Raw genomic sequence first — 22285 nt, 5'->3', positions numbered from 1 at the left:
CTTGATTCACAAGTAGCTAGCACTTCAAGCTTTGTAGAGAATGTCATGCCTTGGTAGCTGGAAGCAAGATGCCTAAGAGGAATTAGAAAGTTATAGAAATGAAGGAGAAGGATTAGGTACTCATACATGGCATGAAGCCAAACGGTTAGCAAGGAAGGAAGCTACACTTGATCCATCCAGCCCCAGGAGTAGTCCTATGCAACAATGTCAGACCATACTTTGTTACTAGAACAGAGATCCCTTTCACTGTAAAGGGTAATGTTAGGGGAAGAGCTAATTATATTTGACAATCATTCTCTTAACGAAAATGTTCCACGAGATAACCATTTGGGTCAACATTTTTTTAATTCTCTTAAACCATTTGGGTCAATAACCTAAGCCCATGCTTATTCAAAAATGAAAAAAAAATATATACAGGCAAACAGACGAGTTCATGTTCTCTTAAAGAGTTTATCATTATAATACAAAAAGATAATTCAGGCTCTTGGCGATGTTCTCTACTAAATGATTGTAAATTAAATCAACTGTCTTGATTAAATTTATGTTTCCCATCAGTATTGAATTTGTGAAAGGTTACATGAGCATAGAGTGGTCCATTTGTCACAAACAACATTATGATGTTCAGACGTTTTTGTTGCCTCCTCACCCCAATGGAGTCTATGCATGACTTTAATGTATTAGTTAACCGATTGAATTTGTTTATCCATGATTTTCGTATAGTCAATTACAATATTTGTTATACACCCTTTTATAACTAAGCGTTCTTAAAATATTAATTGGATACTTAGATGGGAATAGGCTGGAAACTCAATTATAGTCAAACTTCAATTTTAACACTAACTAAAAACATAGTGTACGTTCGTTACTTGCTATAAGAGTTCCTATAACACCATTAAATCTTTCAAGCTGTAAAGGAATCATAACTCTCTCACTTTCGTTCCAGTGTCTATAACTCCCATCAAAAACTTGGAACCTCTTATCCCAAGTTAAAGTTCGTATAAATTGGTTTACTAGCCAAATTGTTTATCTTTGTCTTTATTTGTTCTGTATGATAGTTGTTTTGTTTTCAACATCTTCAAGTTGCATATAAAATGCACATCTTGGTTGAGTATTATTTGCTTATTTATTTTTTGTTTTTGGCATAGTTATTTTGGAAATCATAATACGAAACATAAACAATTGAAAATATCCATCGTTTACTTATTTGTTGTGTGGTCCTAGGGAATAGAAAGCGCATCAAAATATAGATTTGCCAATACGCTTAGGTTCCGGTCTCATTATTTCCCTTCTTGCATGTGTAAGTGTGATATAGTTTGTTTATTTTTTGCACTATTATAAATAAACTAATTTTTGTACTACTGATTTTCTTGGCTTGAAGTTTCTTCAGTCATGGAATCAAACGATAGGCAAGTTATATCTATTGTGAAAATTTTGTTGAACATGGAGACTCTTTATTTTGACTCCAGAATACTAAATGATAGGAAACTAATGTATAGAAGAGAACCTCATTTTAAGACAAATTTGTAGACGAGGTTTTTATTCAACATGACACCTCTGACATACAGATGTTCCGTCTACTGGAAGCAATATTAGAGTTTTTAATACCAGTCTAACAATTTTTTTTTTATGAAGAACACTAGCATTTTTCCCAGTACACCAATCTGTATTATGGATGTTTCTATAATCAAAATTGTTGCTGCTTAACAAAATGTTTCTATAATCATCTAAGCATAGCATAGTGAGTTTGCACAATGGATCACGCTTATAATGCCTCAGCACTCCTTCACCATGCACTCTGCACCTGTTGCTAACTACTCGATCATTACACTTAATTTGACTCTCAAAGAACCACAATTCCCTTGCATTATGTTAATGAAAGTAGAAGCCCGAAACCTACCAAAGTTGAGCATGTAGAGTTGAGTGCTAATAACATTTTCAGAATGGAGACCAATTACCAATGTAAGAATTGATCGAAGGAATTTGCGACTAACAACAGGGTGAATCAGATGTAATTCAGTGATGCAACTAGCTAGCATCCGTAATTTCTTCCTTTTGTTGCCTCCATACAGATGGTTTGAAAAAAATCAACATTCCATCATTTGAATCATTCAATCTCCATACGCATGAAATAAAATCCACATTATATTGAAAGCTTTTAAATTGTAATCTTGCCACATAGCCATCTCCCGGAAAGCTATTATTTACACATTCAATTCACTCCACATATTATATCTAACTTAATAAATCTATAGAACAAATATTAACAGTGTCCAATGTATTTTTTCTAATTGTTTCCCAATGTGATAATTTCTAAAATTTAAAAAAAAAAAAAAAAAAAAAATGCTTTTGTTAGCTAACTACAAATTTTGTATCTGTCCAAGCTACCTATTTATTTAAACCGACAAAAAAAAAAAGAGTTGATGGATTCGCTAAATTATTTTGAAGACAATGATAAAAAAAAAAAGTTATTCTTCTTGCATTTTTTTTGAGATATTTTATTCTCCAGTGTAGAATAACAACTATGTTGCACACCATGATATAATATTCTTATATCTTACATGTAGTACACTCATATGAATCCAACAATGTTCCTCAATCACATATAAATGCTCGACAAGATAATTACACAACTAGCAGCACAAAGGTTAACTTCATTAACATAATACCTATTTTTTTGGTAAATTAGTTTGTGGCATATGCACTAATAATTATATATTGACTAAATTATAGGCGGTTAAATACCTCTTCGAATATATTTATTCGCAACATGGCAGAGCAGCAAAAAATCGATTCGAACAACGAATACAACTAGCGTATTGAAGTGTTTTTTTCTTATATATTGAAGTTTTTTATCAGACCTCGGCTTGTATTAATTAATCTAAAACATTTTACATAATCAATTCAAACAAATGTAATATGTTACTATTCTAATTTACATGCATTCATTCCTTTGATTTTCTCCAACCCAATTTTGTAGATGAGGCTTTTTATTCAACATGGCACGTCTGACATACAGAAGTTCCGTCTATTATAAGCAATATTAGAGTTTTTAATACCAGTCCAACAATTTTTTTTTTAATGAAGAACACTAGCATTTTTCCTAGGACCTATTTTTTGGTTAAATTAGTTTGTGGTAGATGCACTAATAATTATATATTGACTAAATTACAGGCGTTTAAATACTTTATTCGCAACGTGGCAGAGCATCAAAAATCGAATATAACAAAGAATACAACTAGCGTATTGAAGTGTTTTTTTTTTTTTTTCCTTATTGCAGTTTTTAATTTACTATTCTAATTTACATGCATTCATTTTTTTTATTTTCTCCATCCCAATTTTCTTTCCTAGCACGTGCAACACACGTGCTAGGAAAGAAAATGGGGGTGGAGAAAATTAAAGGAATGAACGCATGTAAATTAGAATATTAACATATTACATTTGTTTGAATGGATTGTGTAACATGTTTAAGATTAATAAACACTTCAATACGCTAGTTGTGTTCTTCGTTCAATTCGATTTTTGTTGTTTTTCCATGTTGCGAATAAATATATTCGAAGAGGTATTTAACCGTCTGTAATATAATGAATATAATTATTAGTGCATATGCCACAAACTAATTTACCAAAAAAATATGTAATATGTTGATGAAGTTTATTTTTGTGCTGCTGGTTGTGTAATTATCTCGTCGAGCATTTATATGTGATTGAGTAACTTTGCTGGATTCATATGAGTGTACTACCTGTAAGATATAAAAATATTATATCATGGTGTGCAACATAGTTGGTATTCTACATTGGAGAATAAAATATCTTAAAAAAATGCAAGAAGAAAAACTTTTTTTTATCATTGTCTTCAATATGATCGAGCGAATCCATTCGTTTTTTTTTTTTTTGTTCGGCTTAAATAAACAGGTAGCTTGGACAGAGAAAGAAATTGTTGCTAGTTAACAAATGTCATTTTGGTTTTTATATTTAGAAATGATTACATTGAGAAACAATTAGAAAAAATACATTGGACACTGTTAATATTTTGTTCTATAGATCTATTTAGTCGGGAATAATATGTGGAGTGAATTGAATGTGTAAATAAAAACTTTCAGGAAAATGTTTATGTGGCAAGATTACCATTTAAAAGCTTTCAATATATTGTAGATCTTATTTCATGTGTATGGAGATTGAATGATTCAAATGATGGAGTGATGATTTGTTCAAATCATCTGTATGGAGGCGACAAAATGAAGAAATTATGGATGTTAGTTGCATCGCTGAATTACATCTGTTTCAGACTGGCATTAGTCGCATAGTCCTTTGATCGATTCTTGCCTTGGTTATTGGCCGCCAATCTGAAAATGCAATCTGAAAATGTTATTAGCACCCAACTCCACACGCAGTACTTTGGCAGGTTTCAGGCTTCAACCTGATTAATACAATGCAATGGAATGTTGGTTCTTTGAGAGTCAAGTGGCAACAACTTTAATTTTTGGAATTGCTCCACTACTATTTTAGGATATATAGGTTAGTGACCTTAGTCTATTTTACTCAAATACTCTTTGAATACTTATATACTGAGTCCATATTAATAATTTTTGCTTAAAGAATATGCATGTTAAGCGACTCATACTTCAATTAGCTAGTTAGGCTACTCAACTCCCTCAATGTGTTGCAAGTGCAACAGTTGGAAAATAGACTTCAATGAGGGCAAAATACAAACTGGTGTATTGGAAACAATGCTAGTGTTCTTCATAAAAAAAATGATAAATAATATACGTCCAATACTTACCTCATTTCTTTTTATAATTGATAAATATTTTATTGCAGAATTATGGCAACACTGGTTGCAGTGTTAATTCTCTATGAGTTTAGCAGTAGTGAGCTTCTTAATGCAATCCTCAATAGAAGATCCTGTTAACTGAAGTTAAAGGAAAATCAAAAGTGAAATAAATGTTAGATACAAAAATTACCATGAAGGCAATAGAAGTCTGATTGGAACAGAAAACATACTGAAGCACTAATGACCAAATCCTGAGTGCATATACAATGGGATCACAACTATCCAACAACGGGGACAAAGGCAAGCTGTGAAAAAACTCAGAACCCATTTAAAGCTGCAGACACACAAATAGAAAAGATAAGACATCAGTAGATGAACAAAGAGACAATGAAATACGTACTCATATATGCTTTCGCAATGGGTAAACTATTCAATGCTACCACACCTTGGTGAATGGTGAATATTTGGACCAAGCATCAACTTAATTGGACGATTTGAAGTACTGGATCAAAATCTTTATTAAAGGACAATGGCTTTCTTTTCCTGCCCATCTAAAAGACTTCCACAGATTGAACAGTGAGAATTACTTAAAGTAAATTTTCGGTTTAGAGTTGTCAACGGTTATGGCCTTATTATATGAATGTGCCTTTTCACCATTAAGACTTTAGACACCTCCTAGTACCCCAGGTTTTAAACACACAACAGTAGTTTGCAGGGTGCACATAACTTTGATTACCAAAAAAAAAAAAAGTGCACATAACTGTATAGGCCACAAACAGATGTATATATTTTGATAAAGGGCCCATCTAATGGTAACACCCTTTTGTTTTCGTGACCAAAACCTAACCCATACAATGTTTCTGACATACACTACACGCCTACACTATTGCTACCATTTTAAAAAGCATTCTTAACATGTATCACAAACTTGCAACCAAAATACTTATCCTATCAAAGGTAACTTAGATTTCTGGTCCACTAAGGACAAAGGCTTATACTGGACTGGTATTAAAAGTAAAGGAGTTCATCGGATTAAGGTTACAAATTAATAATATTTAAAATCACTTGTCTCCACATTCAGGGTGCACTATCAGTTCCATCTCTGCAAGCATCTATGAACTCCTTTACATCTCCTTCAAAGATTGTATACTTCCAAAGTCTACTGCTAGCTCTGTGCAGCCAACAATTCTGCCTCTGCGAAGGTATTGGCCTTCATCTTCTTTATGCAAGCTCCTAGAAACCTTCCTTCATAATCCCTGCCAACCACCGCTAACGTAGCATGAGTGCCATCATTCACAAAAACAGCATCAAAGTTCTCTTTAACCCAACCAGAAGGTGGACTAATCCAGGAAGTATCTTTGGCCCTAATTTCAGTTGGTTCCACACGAAGAGTTGTTAAACTTCCACTTATTTCTAGTTTGCCATATAACATTCAACATAGCAATGAAGTAAGTAACCAATTGATGCCTCTATCCTTTGTTTCCTTGCCATGAATGCCAAATGAAATCCAACAGTGCCAGTGAGATTGGTAGATTAAAGTTGTGCAATGAGTTCGATACCGTACCTTGATCAACAACTACTCCTGCAGCACCATTGCCTCCAGGTGACTCTAATGATTCAGCAGCAACATGGCTATTTTTGGAATCTTTTGTGACAGGGTTTGATACAAAATAATTTCTTGACTTTGTCCATCTTCTGGAGAATGGATCATATGATTCTTTACCAGCTTTAAAACTTGGGTTAACTGTCTTCTTTTCAGAGTGTAAGGGCGGAAGTTTTGATCTAGAACGAAATGTCTGACACATCTTTAAAACCTTTAAAACCTAGTGCTTATCCTGGATGCCCTTGCTGATCTTGTGACTCGGCGTGATCTATGAGCGTGGGTTCATTGGCACCTACCAAGACTGGTGCGAGGCTTTCTCCACATATCCAAGAACATACGATCTCATCCATGCCACCGGTGTATTCAGTATCTATCAGGATAGCTAAGTAATAACTACAGAATTTGAATTAGTAGACAATGCTTTCTTTTGTGTAGAAAAATGTATGTTGTTGTATTGTCTTGTTTTTATGTGTGAGAGCTTCGTATCCTTGTGCAATGCAGGTGTGACATTACACACATACTATTGGAGATGGATAGGATATTGAGACTAGAAGGGACAATGATATTCAGAGACACAGTAGGAATTCTTGTGAAGATCGAGAGCATAATAGACGGAATGAGATGGAAGAGTCAGATTATGGATCATGAGAGTGGACCATTTAACCTTGAGAAAATTTTAGTTGCTGTTAAAACTTCTTGGACCGGTGAAAAGTATCTGAAAGCAGTATCCTTTAAAAGGTAGAAGACACAATTAAAACACAAACCACTAAAAGACAAACTTAAATTACCTATACTTATGCGTATTTAGACTGACGCTGAAAGACGGTAACGCGCATACCTGTAGGATGTGTGAATGCGGGGAGAGTTTGTCTATGGGATGCTAAAAATTAAAAATAGTAATAAACACAAATAAATTACAAATTTCAAATTAATGGTTGGAAAGAATGTAGGAGGAAGAACGAAATACCAAAAAAATTAAAACTTAGAATAGAACAGTAACACGGAATAACGACATCAATAAAATTAAGACAATGGCAAAGCAAATGTGGGCGTTCTAGGTAATAAATCAACCAACGTGTGAAACACGGCAAAACAGTAAAAACAAAATAAGAACAAATAGAATAACGTAACATATAGAATCATGTAAAATGTAAACGAATCACGTTAATGGTTTGATGATCTAGGAGAAAAGAAATTAGGAAAAGTATAAGGAAAAGTGAAATTAGAAACTAAGAAAAAAACCAGAGAGAGAAATTAACAACTTACCTCTTCCATTGATGTTGCACGGACAGAGAGATTAATCAGAGAGAGAAACCAAAAAGGGAGAAGTACTGCCCCAGAAAGGGAGAAAACGTTTCTGTCACATATCAATCGTTTGACCACTGCTTTCTCTCATTAAAGTTTTAAAGGCTCTGATCTTCCAGCTTACTTTTCATATCAGATGTATTTGGTACATCCCCGACGAGAACATTTTCTTCAGACTTATGGACTTTTGATTTTTGACCATCACTGGTACTTCTTTTGCGTTTCATTCCACCTTTGGAAGGTTTTTCCATAAGTTCATCATCCACATGTGCCTCATAATTCAAATTTGAAGAGGGTGTTTAATTTTTAGTTAGGTCCTTTTTCATCTGTGACTTTCTAAGATCAGCACTAATTATGGTTTTTTTATTGTCGGGGAAAATATGACTTACCCCTCCCTTCATAATTTTCTGACTGCATCTCCTGCAAGTAGCACGAAGAGTATGTGAAACCTCGATACCACCTACATTAGCAGCAACAGTGGTAATGCTTGAGGAAGAGACACCAACCTCTATATACTTTCTTATCATTTCTTGATCTTCCCATCGAAGTGAGTATATGCCTTCAACATCATCAAGGCTGAGATTATAATACAGGGCAATGCAAAGTCAATTACATAAAGGACAATCAGCATGGAATCCCATTTATTCATTTTATTTTTAAATAGAGATTCCGAAATCACTGTAAATTTTAATTACGATTTGATCTAGTTTACGATTTGATCTGGTTTGCTGTCCTCAATATGAGAAGCTTGATTCCACATCTGCATCAAAATAGAGATATAACTCAATGTTTTTTTGTGCAATGGTAGATATAACCCTGCATTCTACATTACCTCTGCAAAGAAGATCTAGACACGGCATTTTTGTTTAACAGAATATAACTTCTTCAAAAAAGAAGCAAAGGTGGCAATCATTTAAATCCAATCATTACCGTTTATTAGTTAGTGTATTCTCGATTTTAATCCAATCATTTAAATCAAAAGGGTACCCGAAAGTTTCACCCACGAAAATTTTCTACACTTTACGTTTGAAGGGTAAATTGGAAATTTAAAACATTTCCAGAACTATAATCCACGTTCTTTTCATAAAACGATAATCCACATTCTTTTCAAATTTGAGCCTCCCTCCTGCTCAGAGATTTTATTTGTGGAAAAAGGTAATAAAACTTTCTTTGTTGGAAATTACATTCAATTTTCTTATTTTGATTTGCAAGCAATCGCAGAAAAAAATTTCTCCTTCGCGAACAGGCTCTCTCCTCTTTTTTTTCTTCCCTCCCGTTTTTCTTTTTCTTCTTCACCACCTTCATCGTCGAAATGATTTTGTGTTGTTTGAGAGAATGCCTGATTAGAGTTCCTAATTTTGTTTTTGGGGTCTAATGACTTTGTCAAACACAGGTTGGCAAAAAGAATGTTTCATTACAATGTCACTTGAACTGCGATTATGGACCACTTTAAGGTATTGTTAGAAGAACTCAGTTTGGTAGGTTTCGTTCCTTTATGTACTTTTGTTTGAGAGTACGTACTCATGCTTTAGATTCCTATGTTTCTACAGTTTACGACTTTGGTTTGGTACAACTTATTTTGCGATGCTCTATTCCAGTCTACAGTTCGTCATATGTTTTCTTCAATATTGAAAACCCTGACTATAAAATACAACCTCTTCAGCAAGCTGCAGAGACACCATTTCGCGGTTTCCCAATTAAAAAAGATAAAATTGTTCGTCTTCTCCATTCCTGGACATTACCCCTTTTCCAATTCCCAAATTAACTTAAAAATTGAGATTCCTTATGTTCTCTATTTTGAGTTTTCACTTACCTTCTTCCCATCAACACTCGATAAATACTCGCCGAATATTGCCTTCAACTTTGGTACAATGTTATTTTCAGAATGCTAAAGTAAAAGGGTGCATCCTCACTGGAATGAAGACTTCTAACATCCCTATTTTAACGGTACATTTTCCGAAAACTGTTTTCGTATTTTTTCTTCCTTAATCGCTCTAGGTTTTGAAGGATCTCTGTTTCAATTTTTTCCCGTTTACATTACAGTTCCAATCAATGAATGCTGTTGTTTTATTAAAGACTTTCACCCCAAAAAATTCATTTTTAAATGGAAAAGGTATCATATTCTGCCACCTTTTCTTAGATTACTTATTTGTTTATTTCAATTGTGCCTTCGACCTTAATACGTTAATACTAATGAGTGTTTCAAGTCGTGTTGCTTCTTTTCTTCGATTTACAGTTGGCATCACTCGTTCTGTTACACCTTGCTTGATCTGTTGTTTATATACCACTAATTTTCAATAACTCCCCATAATGGTAAACTCTTACAGACAAGTTGTATATGTCAGGTTCCATTGCAAATGTTGGTTTCATCATAGAATAGTTTGCAAATGGTTGATTTTGGGAACATGTTAGATTGATGTGATGTTTCACATTAACCACTATCTGCAATTTGTTGCTTCTAGACATTTTGTACTAACAACTTTAGAGTCAAAATTTCCCCCAAATATTATTTCAGTATACCATCGGTTCGGTAAATGTATAAGTGCAAATAGGGGCATACCTACATTAGGGATAACTGGTGTTGCAGCTCCTCCCCCCTAGGTGCAAATTACAGGAATTTTTCCTCATCTCAAATGGCATCTTCATTTACTAATTTTTCTTTAATTTACCATTCATTTCTTTGTTGTTAATTTTGACATAGTGTTGTGAGTCATACTAAACCATTTTTTACGAGATTCTTCATGGTGAAAGGACATTTCTATAGATTGTTGCTCTAATCAATATGATATATAGTAAATTGTTTAATTACAAATAGTTTGGAATTGTTTCTGTTTTCCCAAAGACCAAATCAAGGAAAACTGAATTGGGCCTTACCAAATTACACTTTGTTCAAATAATCTTAGATTCATATTTAAGTGGTATCGAGGCTTTCTCTTTTTACTTCAATTATGCGATGATGGGTGCATTATGGTCGCAATGTTCTTTGCGATGCGTTTGATTGAGAGGATAGTGTTAACCTTGACTAATAATTTTAGATTCATGCTTAAGTGGTATTGAGGCTTTCTCTTTTAGTTATGGATCATTTTAGATTCATATTTGGTTTTTAAATGCATTACATTGATGACTCTTTATTTGTTGTAGTCATGTTTCCCTTGCTTTTTCTGGATCATTTAAATGTTTCTAGAATGCAAAACAAATCTCTGATGTTGTAACTTAGTCTAATACATGGGAGGTTATAGAAGCGAGTTTAATACCTTTTGCTTTGAGGTCCGTTGGTCTTTTGTATAGACATGCATCCTAATGAAGAATTGGCTATTTATCAGTGGAGTGGACATTCGGTATTGTCATTAGCAGGTTGGGAAGTTTTTGATGTATGTCTGCATTAGCAGGTTGGGAAGTTTTTGATGTATGTCTGCAAAAGTATTTTTTAAATAAAATTGGTTATAGTTTTTGATATTATACTTTTGGCCCCAAGTAATATTGATAAAGACAAATGAAGAAGGTTTTGTGCTTGCTTTCGAAAAGCGCATTACTTCGCCATTACTGGTAAAGTTTATTCGTTAAAATGGTTTTCCTTCCTTATTGAGCTATATGTTAAATTATATAATTTTAAGTGAGATTGGGGATCTCTGTGTATGCATGATATGGTTAAGGACTAATAAGTTTGGAACGTTTATGGGTGTAAAAATAAGTTGATTGTTTCATTCGAAAAACACGGAGATTGAATTTGTTTCATCACAGTTGGTCTTATGGGAATCCCTATGAATCCAGGAGGTACTGTTGTTTGCCACACCCTTTAATAGTGAAGAAATAGTCGAGTCCTACCACACCTACGACTCACTGATCTTATAAGCTTTAAGTTTTATGTGATTTAACGAGGGGTTGGGAGCTTGCAGTTTAAAATTTATTTTGCTGAGATTTCCATTAAACTTTCTAACGAAACATCACTTTTATTATTTGTGTAAGTTGATTTATAGTCTTCTTCAGATCATTGGTGTTGAATATATTGTATTTTATCCCAAGTGCTAGCATAAGTTGATTTATATTCTTGGTGTTTAATATATTGTGTTGATTATATTGAGTTTTATCCCAAGTGATAGTTGCCATTGAATTTTTCTTTTCTACCTTTTCAGTTAGCTTAAGAGTGATGTATTAAGAGAATGTATCACCCAGATCGTGATTGTTTTAAAGGAAAAAAAAAATACAATTTGTGGAAACAGTTGAACTTCAGATTGGGCTGAAGAACTATGACCCACAGAAAGACAAGTGTTTCAGTGGTTCTGTAAGCTTCCCCCTATCCCTCGGCGTAAGATGAAGGTCTGCATGCTTGGTGATGCTCAACACGTTGAAGAAGTAAGTATTGGTGTACTTAAACATAGAATTTTTGATACAGAAGTAAATTGCTCATGTGTGTGTTATGCCTTATTATGACAAATTGTTTGAGATGCGGTTCCATTAATTATATGTTCACGACAATTTTTTTTTTTTTAAGGACAACTGCTCTAAGGTGAAATTATTGTGTAGAACTAGAATTGTGCCAATATATGTTCTGTGGATATATGCTCTGCACACATTTCTATTGTATAAATCACATTTGTTGTAGTTTTGGTTTGGGAATGACGGTACTGGGTTAGGTATGTTAAAAAGGATGTAAAGCCTCATTTTATTTTTGGTTTGTGATTTTGAGGTTGAACTAAATAAGGCATGGGAGGCTCACATGTAATATGCAGAAAATTTAGAATTTTGTTCAAGTTATTTGACTTGGGTCCACGTATACTTTTGATTCATAGAATGGGTTGGATACCAAGGTGGAGAAGTCAAGAACGCAATTGAAGGAGGGGAAGAATAGGGCTAAGAAGGTCCGTGGAGTGTTACTGTAATTTCAAATATATGGTTGTACTAAACTCCCTGTGTTGCACCTTTGGCATAATTCTTATGTCTTTTCCTGTTTTGCCGACCAAGGCTGGGGATGCTGCCAAGAAGAAGTAAAGCGGATGATCAAGATGTGTCTATGGCACCTGGTTTTGTTTAATTGAATCCAAACAAGTTCAGAGATGAATTTATTGAAACTCTTCAATTCCTTTCTTTCCTTCTTTATTATCTTCATCTATTTGATATTTTTTGTTTCACGATCATTATCGTTGTTGTTTGATGATTAGAATGACATGTGACTACAAAGGTGACGATGATGAACGATGACATGTGATTACTAGCAACTAGGTATGCATCCTCTTCTTCAAACCAAATAGTATGAGTTATGTTGGAATGTTTATGAGTTACGTATCTAATTACTGTTTTGGATTGGATTTCAATGTTAAAATTGGTTGTCTTGCATAATTGGTACGAATTTCTTTCACTAAGTTGGATTTTATCTTTACAGCACGTTTAAAGCTTGATCTAAAATGTTGGAATAATGTCAAACAGGGAAGGTTATGCCAAAAAATTTGGGACGAACGGTGTTCATGGGCGTTGAGGAGGTATCTACCATTCCACGAATGCAGAGGTAATGTAGAATGCACACGCGCCAAGATACAAGACGGAGACATTAGAGCCTTTATCATGAGAATTACCATCTTCAGTTTTTATAATCGTTTTGTTTGAATTGTTTGTTAGTATATATTTTTGTTTTCCTTAAATATAAACTTATTTTTGTATATATAATTAGAGAAATCGTCAGATGTACCTATAGTATGATCATGGTTTGTGGTGTGTGGATTGACCAATAGTTAATCAGCTTATGAACTGAGTCACATGCCAGTGTGTAAAATGTTCCAGCATAGGAACGAAATCAGGCTGATCTTTTAGTGCTCCAAATGTCCATTAACAGCCTTGGTCACTGTTAGCAGATTGCATGGAAGCTGCTGATCACTCGGCAATTCAGAAGAAACGTAGATGGTCTGCTTATCTCCTAGCCCACAGATCTGTCCAATTTTATACCCGTGTACTTTTGCAGTTCAGCTCTGACCTCCAAAGGGAGCGTCTCGACTACCACCTGACAGAACCCAGAAATCAAGGCTTTGACAGCCTTATCGCGGCCAATGCCTCTTTGCAGGAAGTAGAAAAGCTGATCTTCATTAACTTTGGACGTACTTGCTTCATGCTCGATACGAGATGCTGGATTCTTTGCCTGTTAAAGGGTGAAGAAATCATCTTAGAGGAATGAATACATCTAGATACCCAAATTTATTACATTCCACATTGCAGAAAAAAATAGAAAGATTGAAACCAGACAATCATAGATTCATAGCTTAATATTTTATTTCCTCTCCCTGAAGCTCTGGTTTATCAAAAAAATGATAATATATAGTATCTGAAGAAGCCCTCTAGGAATTCCTCGATTTCCCAGCTGAAATATCCTTGGAGAGTATTGTACTTTTAATGATCTTCCCCTTATGTATCATCTTTGCTGATATTTTTTTGTCAACGCCACAGAATAAAACTCACCCATTGCATTATCGCCTTCTAAAACAACACTTGGGTACTTCGAAGTAATGGCAAACCCAGTCTCAACCTGAGAATACTATATCCTTGAGCGATCACCAGCACAAATACCACGCTTCGTGACAAAGTTGTAAATCCCACCTATCCCTTCTTCATCCCCTGCATACCAGTTCTGCACTGTGGAATATTAATTTCAACACCCTCTGTTGTATACAACTAAACCACAGAGGCATGAAGCTGGTTTATATCGGAAGAAGGCAATGTACACCCCTCCAAATAGTGATCTTTACTTCCTTCATCAGCAACTATAAGTGTCCTCTCAAATTGTCCAGTTTCCATATCATTGATCCGAAAATAAGTCTCAATTGGCATTGGGCACATGATATCTTTCAGGATATAACAAAAAGACACATCTCTAAACACCGCAGAGTTCAGTCTAGCGTAAAAATTATCTTCACAAGCTAGGAACAACTTTGCCTAAATACTTCCTAACTAAATTTGTATACTCCCTAATAGCCTTAGAAATTGAACATAATATAACTAACAAACGATGTTGGATTTTTGTTTTTTAGGTTTTCACAAACAGAACTAGGTTAGATCTTTGTTTAATTTGTAATCTATAGTGATTATTGCTTCTTGCTTCAAGGTGGATTCATCGAGCCAAGTTGGATTATTCCGTTCAGTAGAAATGGCGTATGTTTGTTTAACAGAGAATGGATTTGTGCTCTAAAGACTGCCAACTCCAGTAAAGTCCATAAACTCACGTGTTACAGTCACATACATTTATAGCCTTTGAATTATGTTTTGGGTTAAGAATCGGCTCGATCTATTCTCGATGGGTTTAGATAAAGAAACTAATGTATATCTTGCAATATTTTTAGGACTTGATGGGAGGAAGAATGGAGGAGCATACTCTTTTAGATGAGTTAGATTTTTTTTTTGGCGCTTTGCAAGCCATTTACAAGCTCAATTTTTTGCTCTCTCATAGTGAACTATTGTAGTATGGATGGGCTTCGATGTTAGACACTAAAGTTGACCTCAGTATGGGTAACATTGAAATTCCTAAACTGGAGGAATGGATTCCTCATCCTCGACCTAGGTTTTCATAAGGTTAACCACTTAACTTTGATGGAGTTACTGACAAAAGAAAAATATGGCTTGCTGTGGTCGGATCACTAGGATTGTGGAAGTAGCAACTTAAGTGTTTAGGCTACAAAGCCAACAAACCTTTAACGAGGATTGCATTGCAGACAACAGAGCAGTAATAGAAGAATGTGCAAATGGAGTGCTGAAGACTTTTGGAAATAGAAATACTTTTGTGGACTGGAGGCTTATGCTTGCATTTCTTTCTTTTTCTGCACATGTTAGACTTGCTACTACAAACTTGGCAATTAAAAGGGGCCAAACATCTATGCATGTGGACTAGGAGCCAGGGAGTGGTAATGTTACCACTAACTTATTAGTGGAATTTCAACTGATAATAAATAAATAAAATAAATGATGATGATGATGCTGACGACAACGACGACCACATTAGTGCTATTCTCTCCCACATCTGCAACAACTTCTCCCCTATTGCACATTGATTCACCATGGAATAGGTCACATTACTTTTAAGTTTTTCGTTAACTCATATTCGTCATAATTCATTCTACAATTTCGCATATTTTTGATAAAAATTTTGTTTTACTTTTAGTTTGGATTTCGAATTACTATTCATCTTTTTGCCTCCCCCTTCAATTCATTACTGTTAACGTTAACATTAACGTTAACTTTTCTTCTTAACATAATCATATCATAGTCTGCCAAAGTGGCAATGCGACTTACTCAACAAGAATTCTTACCTTTAATTTGCCACTGAAGGTAATGATCTAACCTCAAGCTATAACATTAATATTCTTTATATTTTTTTTTCCATTTTTTGTGCCCACTTTATATTAGCACGAGATTCTCCCTCAAATTTTTTTAGTGCATTTTGATGGTATAATTGCACTCTCTTCCTAAATTTCCGTTACGTGGAATTACGACTGAGCGTATACTGCACTTTTATTGTTTTCCAGAGTTTGGGTGTTGTCTGGATATCAATTTTTTTTTACAGAAGGTATTCAATGATTTGGGATGTTGATGGTTTACTCATAGATTTCTTCCTAAATCATGTTGACATTATCGGAGACAGTCATTTATCAATAGTTTTGGTACCAATCAATTTTGAATAGTGGTTACCGTTATATGAGCATCTTTTTCCAAGGTTTGACACAATTCTGGTGACCCTATTATTGCTTCATATACTTGACTGTTTCATAATAACTCTTCCTTTAATTGTTTATTTTTTTGGCTTTTTTTGTCTTCTCCATTTTCTTGGTCAAGTGGAGATTCTTCATTGTATCTCACGGCTTTTCTTTGCCGTCTTTGATGTTTTTATTATTACTTTGTGAGTGTAATGACTTTGTCATACATAGGCTGCTTGCTTAGATAAATACTATGTCGCAATGTAAGACAGTGATCAAGTGGTGTCAATGTGTACGTCTTGCTCCGTACATATTGTATAACAGCTGCATCGCAAAATGCTTAGGTGCTTTATTGTCATTTTCATCTCACATTTTAGTCTTAGTAAGTATTTTGCCTTTCCGTATTTTTGTTCTCCAGTCCCAAGGGATTATTCTCCACGAATAAACTCCATAAAACAGTGGCGTTCTTTGCTTCCTTATTAATGCACGCGAATAAAACTCTTCAATACTATTCTCTTCTTTTAATTTCTAGGCAAATGCCAAAATGGTCTTCTTTGTCTTCAGATTCAGGTTTTACTCCCTTTTAAATTTTCTTCCTTTTTCCCCATTTATTTGTTGCTAATTAATGCTGCCCGGAACAATGAATGTATTTACTCCAAGGCGACTACATTGTGGGTTTCGCATAATTTCTATTTGGTACTGTTTTCTTGCCGTTTCCAATGCTTATTTATGTTTTGATTACTCATTTGGATTGTAAAATTCCATAATAGTTCTGCTCAATCAAGGCTTTCAATAGACAGTTTCTGCTCAAACTCACTGGTATAGTATATTGTCCCTTCTACATTGAAGAACTTCTATAATATTTTTATATTGTAGGAATACCCTTTCTTTTTTCCTCAACTTTGGATATAATCAATGTTATGGTTCCTTTCTAAACATTCCATGAATCTCTTTTTGGGTTTTCCACTATCCATCATTGGACGCAACTTTCATCCTAGAGTGTCCAAATATAAAAAAAATGGCATTTGTTAGTAGCTACAATTTCTTTCTCTGTCCAAACTACCAGTTTATTTATGCCGACAAAAAAAAAAGAACGAATGTATTCGTTAGATCATATTGAAGACAATGATAAAAAAAAAGTGTTACTCTTCTTGCATTTTTTTAAAGATATTTTATTCTGCAGTGTATAATAGCAATTATGTTGCAGACCATGATATAATATTCTTATATCTTACAGGTAGTACACTCATATGAATCCAACAATGTTCCTCAATCACATATAAATGCTCGACAAGATAATTACACAACCAGCAGCACAAAGGTTAATTTCATCAATATAATACCTATTTTTTTTTTGGTAAATTAGTTTGTGGCATATGCACTAATAATTATATATTGACTAGATTACAGGTGGTTAAATACCTCTTCGAATATAGTTATTCGCAATATGGAAGAGCAGCAAAAATCGAATTGAACGACGAACACAACTAGCATATTGAAGTGTTTTTTTCTTATATATATATATGAGCTTTGTCAGACCTCGATATGTATTAATTTAAAACATGTTACATAATCCATTCAAACAGATGTAATATGTTACTATTCTATTTTACATACGTTCGTTCCTTCAATTTTCTCCACCCTATTTTCTTCCCTACGGATACCAGATTTTCCAATTAGTTCCCGTATTTCCGGTTTTATACCAAAGTTTTAAGTGGAAAGGGTACCGGAAAGTTAGACAACCACTTATTTTTTGTTCTTCATTGAAAGGGTAAATTGGGAAAAAGGAAGTGACCGAATTATAAGCCGAATAATAACCCGAAACAGACGCACCGTTTCGAGTACTTTACCAGTTTATCTACAGTATAAAAATTTACGGCTAAGAAAAAAAAAACATCTTCTTTCTCCGGCAAAATAACGAAACTCCATCACTTATTTTTTTCAAATTAATTAATTTCTTATTTTATTCTCACCATTTAGACCCCGTTTCCAGATTTGGCTGAAAAGAGATAAAATGATAAGTACGATGTTCCATGGCGATCTTCAAAAATAGGTTTGATTGCTTTTTCTTCCCGTCTCGTTCTCTTATGCTTCTTTCTAATTTTTCTTCCACATAACTTTTAATTGTTTGAAAAAATGCCTGAATAACTTTATGTTTAGTTACACTTGAATTTTGCTACTATTAGATTGTTTAATATCAATCAGTTAGCGCTTCTCAAAATCGGTTTGAGGTTTTCGTATTTTTGTCAAACACAGGTCGCTGTTAGAACTTAGAAGGACTGCTAAATTACAATAGTGCCGTTCAAAATGGGATTCTGGACAGTTGCTCATAAATTTGCAAGTAACGATGTGATCCGCTTACTCTTTGCTTCTGCCTCACCTTTGTCTTTGCTATGTCCTGGTAAGTACTGTCTCTGCCTTTTTTTTTTCTTCTCTTAGTTGTTACATAGAATGTCTTAATAGATAAAGAAATAAGAACTGGTGTTTGAAATCTATTTTACGTAGTTCACAGTTTAATAAAAGTCCACATAGCATTTTCCTTTCGCCATTTCCCTTTCATGCATGTGCATAGCATCAAGGCATGTTCATGTGCATTAGTTTGATGATATTGATTTATTTATGGATATTTATGTATAAGAAAAATGAATGGACTCTCAAACAATCAAGGTTCTTTCACTTCATGTCTTTCATTTTCTAAATCAAAACGGAACAACCACCAAAAAAGTTTGTTTTCTCTCACCCATATATTCTTCTTCTTTAGCCCATAGTTTATTTCCCAATTTCATTTTTTCCATCGCTTTTGAGTTATGTTTACCAGCATTTTTCTTCCCAGATTTCATTTATCTTTAGTTTAGATCAGATTTGTATTTAGAGTGATTTTATTGTACTTTCAAATTGCAACAGCATTATCAACAGTTAATGCAGGGGTGTGTGTTTCACAACTCCCATTTTTCAAGCGTGTTCCTTTCAATTTTCGACCTTGGTGATTATCCTGAGAGTTTAATGCATTATTTGTTACCAAGACGTACTCTGTGTGAACTCTAAAAGTTTAGCCATAGTTTGTATTGTATAACTCCAAAAGTTCTATAGAATTGCTCTTATATTTGTTCTCACTTAGCTAGGAACATTCACACCCTTCAATAATAAAATACATTTATGTTGAATTCCTTTTTTTTCCCCCGCAACTATGATAGGCAGTCTGTTGTCTATTTAAAAATAAGTTAGCTATAATGACAGTTGCGCTCGGATCACTTCACAGGTTCTTGGCTAATTAAGGTTTTTTACATCCTAATATTTCTTAGATGTCTGTTACAGGATAAAAAAGTGGATTCCAGAGAGGATTTCTTAGTAAGAGAGCTGAAGGAAGAGATTGTAGGATCACTGGTCTTATTAGGCAGCTGGAAGTGCAGAAGGAAGAAATTATTCAGAATAAGAAATTGTTTTAGACCATATTGATGGTACAAGAGATGATGCGATTCTGAACAATGGGACTACCAGCAAGACCACAACCTGCATTTAGAACCCGAAGTTGCTATTGGTCTCTTCTCAAGCAAGGAGTTGTGAAGATTGATGTTGTTGGTGCATTGAGAGGAATTCCCAGGATATCAGGTATGGGTGCTAGCTTCAGAGATGACATGGGGAACTTCTTACTGGTACTGAGTAGAAAAATATGAGTCCAAACACTTGGCCAAGTGTATAGCTATGATAGAGAGTGTAGAATGAGCAATTTAACATTGTTTGGGTCTACTTGTGGATTAAATCTGATTCTGTTGTTGCAGATCACTCATTTGACGAAAACAAGTTGCCATGAAGAACCCATCCAAGGTGAATTATATGTAAGAAAAGCTGCAAGCTATAAGGATGACAACCAATTACAGAGAAGTGAATATCGTGGCAGATAAAGCGGCTAAGTTCGGAGCAACATTGGCCCAACAATGAGTTTTTAGTGATCCAAGGAAGACTGACATGGGTGAACAGATGGGACGTACCTGATCTAGCCTACTACAGGTGTAAAGATAGATGAAAAATGTGCATGTTTGAATATTTTTGCAGGAGCTGTCTTATATAAACACTACCAGGTGTGATTTTGTCTGTAACTCGCACTGCACATTCTCCCTCTTTTACATTATATAAAATATTGCTGACTTGGCAAAAATAAATCGTATATACATTTCTCCTTTCTCACTTAACTTACAATGGAAAATAAACCCAAACAGACGCACCTTTCCATCCCTACATAAATCACAACAAAAAAAAATGGCACACAAATTCTCTGAACTCTTTTTCATCATTCAGACTAAAAAATATTCTTAACAGACACCGTTTGGCAGATATATCCCAATTAAAACCCGTTCCTCTTCTTCTCTAAAAAAAAATTAATAATAACAACATTCTGAAACTCTCGCCCATGAATCTATTTTTGGGTTTTCTACCATCTCTTCCTCTTCTTCTCCACAAAAAAATTAATAATAACAACATTCTGAAACTCTCGCCCATGAATCTATTTTTGGGTTTTCTACCATCTCTTTTAATTAGTTCCCGTATTTTCCCAAACGGAGGCGGAAAGAAGAGAGGTTATTTCCGCACCAAAGCGAGTTTTTTTTTTTTCCGGTAGGTAGCGGCAATGGAAGTCACACCAGTGCTGATCCAGTTGTTTATTACCACAAGCGTCATGCAGTTACGAGAAGTGATTGTGATTCCGTTCCGGATATCCCAAATGCAGTGCCTGTTCATAGGGATTCAGTTTCAGAATTCGAGTGTTGATGTGTAGCGAAATCAGAATAAACTCAAATCCGGAATTCTCGGGGTGGGATGGCAATATTTCCGATCGATAGGTGGGATAAGAATAGGATGCCAAGGCTCACTGATGAAGGGAGTTCATTTGCTGTTGTGGAGTCAAGAGGTCGCTGTTGATGTTGCGAGCTTTCATCGGTGCTGGAGGAATAGAAAGACCGAATTGGTTTTGGTTCACTCGTTCTTGGCGCTAGGGCTTGGTCTTATTTGATAGGATTAAAGACTGATATGCTTCACTCCTGAGCCAGCTAAATATAGGACCTTGGTAAACGCAATGATCAGCAAAGAACAAGAAGAACGGGGGTTATGGCGAAGAATAGGAAGAAAGCTACTGAGGCCCTTGGGCCAGTTAAGAGAGTCAGTCTTCTTCAGTATCCCATCTGTCTATTAGTCAAAGCGGAATCACAACTGTCTCACGAAAGAAGGGTCTCCAGCAGTGTATTCATGGTCATCCCAAACATAGGATTTTCGTCCAGGTAATCTCGCTTTCCTCATACAGGTATTTCACTTCTCTGATTTTTTTTTTCTTTTCAGTTTTATTTTTTGCTTCTTTTCCCACTTTAAGTATTCGCTATGCTCTGTTTGGTTCAATGCAAGCAAGTGCAAATAGCAAATGAGTGCAATTACATCGTAATGCATGACAAGAAATTGCAATGACAATTCACTTTACCTGTTTGGTTAGAGTAGTGCAAAAGTGTCATATATTTTTTTCATCTTCTTCACAAATACATAACTAAATAACCAAATAATTTTCTCTCCATAATTCCAAATTCTAAATACATTAAAACAAATATTTAAATACTGAACAGTTTATTTTCAGATCTCATCCATAAAAACTACCTAAAATATTTTTTTTTCTTCAATTTTTTATCTAATTTCAACAGAGATTCAACAAAATTAGTTGATTTGAGTTGGTTTAAATCTTCATAGATAGAAGAGAAGAGAAACTGAGATAAAAATCACTAATTTTTTTTTCTTACTGGTGATAGCTACAAAAGAGGAAGAAGTTACCAAAAAAATCTAAGAGAGAGAGAGAGAAAGAGAAATTGCAAATAGTTACGTTGTTTTTTTGGCTGCAACAAGTTGTCTTCTGACCTATTTATACGGTGCACATGAGTGCAACTTATTTGCATAACTGCCACTT

General features: G+C 34.5%; 3 long non-coding RNA genes and 1 pseudogene across 4 annotated transcripts; 2 read left to right on the top strand and 2 right to left on the bottom strand.

The window, feature by feature from the left end:
- Window positions 1-5778: 5778 nt before the first annotated feature.
- LOC147472618 (uncharacterized) lies at window positions 5779-7980 on the bottom strand. The gene is made up of 2 exons (XR_015210750.1): window positions 7640-7980; window positions 5779-6743 (listed from the first exon to the last, which is right to left on the bottom strand). It is a non-coding gene; the product is annotated as an uncharacterized LOC147472618 (long non-coding RNA).
- A 774-nt stretch (window positions 7981-8754) lies between these two features.
- On the top strand, window positions 8755-10480 carry LOC147472617 (uncharacterized). The gene is made up of 3 exons (XR_015210759.1): window positions 8755-8833; window positions 9072-9625; window positions 9722-10480. It is a non-coding gene; the product is annotated as an uncharacterized LOC147472617 (long non-coding RNA).
- A 2338-nt stretch (window positions 10481-12818) lies between these two features.
- LOC147472616 (iron-sulfur cluster assembly SufBD family protein ABCI8, chloroplastic pseudogene) lies at window positions 12819-14902 on the bottom strand (annotated as a pseudogene). Its single transcript, XR_015210742.1, has 2 exons — window positions 14884-14902; window positions 12819-14659 (listed from the first exon to the last, which is right to left on the bottom strand). The product of XR_015210742.1 is annotated as an iron-sulfur cluster assembly SufBD family protein ABCI8, chloroplastic pseudogene (transcript).
- A 3277-nt stretch (window positions 14903-18179) lies between these two features.
- Window positions 18180-20109, top strand: LOC147472615 (uncharacterized). The gene is made up of 3 exons (XR_015210755.1): window positions 18180-18400; window positions 18604-18748; window positions 19663-20109. It is a non-coding gene; the product is annotated as an uncharacterized LOC147472615 (long non-coding RNA).
- The last annotated feature ends 2176 nt before the right edge of the window (window positions 20110-22285 follow it).

The sequence above is a fragment of the Coptis chinensis genome, unplaced genomic scaffold, assembly GCF_015680905.1.
Source record: "Coptis chinensis isolate HL-2020 unplaced genomic scaffold, ASM1568090v1 utg9485_pilon_pilon, whole genome shotgun sequence".
Classification (NCBI taxonomy): domain Eukaryota; kingdom Viridiplantae; phylum Streptophyta; class Magnoliopsida; order Ranunculales; family Ranunculaceae; genus Coptis; species Coptis chinensis.
Note: the sequence above shows the minus strand (reverse complement) of the source record. Positions and strands in the feature narration are given on the sequence as shown.